The sequence below is a fragment of the Phytophthora infestans genome, genomic scaffold (assembly GCF_000142945.1).
Source record: "Phytophthora infestans T30-4 supercont1.121 genomic scaffold, whole genome shotgun sequence".
Classification (NCBI taxonomy): Eukaryota; Oomycota; class Peronosporomycetes; order Peronosporales; family Peronosporaceae; genus Phytophthora; species Phytophthora infestans.
Window position 1 is genome coordinate 63,484 of NW_003303638.1, and position 1,763 is coordinate 65,246.

Genomic DNA, 1,763 nt, shown 5'->3' on the forward strand with positions numbered 1-1,763 from the left:
AGGTCTTTAGGATTCGCCTCTAGTCCCTCCTTGGAGACTCGATTACCTAAGTAATCCACCTTGCGCATCCCCCAATAGCTCTTCACACGCTGATAGAGAGATTCCACTTAGTACACGCCTTCAGTAGGGATGTCACTCTCTCGCACAACTGATCCCACGATTCCGTCGGGATTAGAATGTCGTCGATATAGGATCTGCGTCCTCACAGAGATGGAGTCCCAGGACCCCCTGGTTCTCCTGCTTCGATTGGATCCACTTCCGTATGACCTTCCCCGGATCTACCCCCTTCAAACTCCGGTATTCGGGTAAATCCGTAGAGGGCATTATCGATCAGGCGTTGGTAGATCTGGGGCGCATTCTTCAATCCAAACGGCATCCGGTTCCATTCGAACAGTCCAAATATGTGTAATGAATGCGGATATTGCGCGAGCTCGATCCGTCATAGTCACCACCCAAAAACCACTTGCCATATCAAGAGAACAGTACCAGAGTACTTTATCCAAGGCTTCCAATAGCGCATTGATTAGAGGCATCGGATACACCATCAGTCGGGTCAGGCCGTTTACTAGCCGGTAATCAATACACAGACGTATATCCACTCCGTTCTTCTTAGCGATGATTACCACCGGAGATGCCCATGGGGACGTTGAGAAACTGATGATTTTGGCTTGTAGCAGGCCCTTAATCAGATCCGATAGTTTTTCTCGGAACTGAGGCGCCACCTTCCGCACCCTTTGAGCGATCGGCTTCGCGTCACCGACATCGATGTCACATTTGACTCCGCGGGCAGCGGGCGGTAATGCATTACCCTTGCCAATCAGCAGATGTCGGCTCCTTCAGATCTTCTGACGCAGCCGATCCACTTCCGCGGGTTCGTTCGCCCCTGGATCCACCTGGATGTCGTCAATCGTGACCTCCTCTGTGGTCAGTGGTACCTCCAGGATTACCGCCAGGCCATCCCAGAGATCCTCGGCGTGTAGATCCCCACCTTCATGGTAGCAGACTTGCTCATCTTCAGTCTTTGTCGGATCCACCATTGGATCCAAGCCCCGCGACTCTCCTTCTCCCGTCATTCCTTCTGTCTTCGCGTCCGGATCCTGGTACCGGGGGAGCTACCTTTTGGATCGACTTGATCCTCTGGTGAGTTTACACACGACGGTTCCTGTTTAGCTAGTGTTGCCACTCTCGACAAGGATCCAGGCACTTTATCCAATGGAAAGCTTGGATGCACTTGTGAGTCAGCAGGATCCGGCGACCCGGCTTCAGTTCTCTGCGATCCCCCATCCACCGAACCTGGGTTATCTAGGGGCCGGCTCTGGGTATCATCCCCGGTCTTGGATCCAATCTTTACCAATCCGACGGTCCCTCTGTAGGATCTTTCGCGGAGTTGGGTATGAAGGCCGATCCACCAAGGGGCCAGTTGGCTCCGCCGGGAGCTCCACCTCCCCGAGAGATTCGATCTCGGTAGTCGCCTCGTACGCCAGATTCTGCCATTATCTGTAGCTACGGGATCCCACTGACACATATCCAGGTCGCCTAGGGATACCGTCCTTCCCCAACCATCGCCCAACCTCCTCATAATGGTCCAGTAATAGTCTCTTGTCGCTAAAGTTCGTGACCTGGAGGTATTGTGATCGACCTGGTCCTTGGATTACTGTAGGCGCCCACTTCCCACCCCGAGTGACCCACAGTTTCTCATGTTCCACCCACTTCAACCGATCTGGCCGTTCCCAGTTCTCCGGGCTCGATCCAGGTCGTCTTAT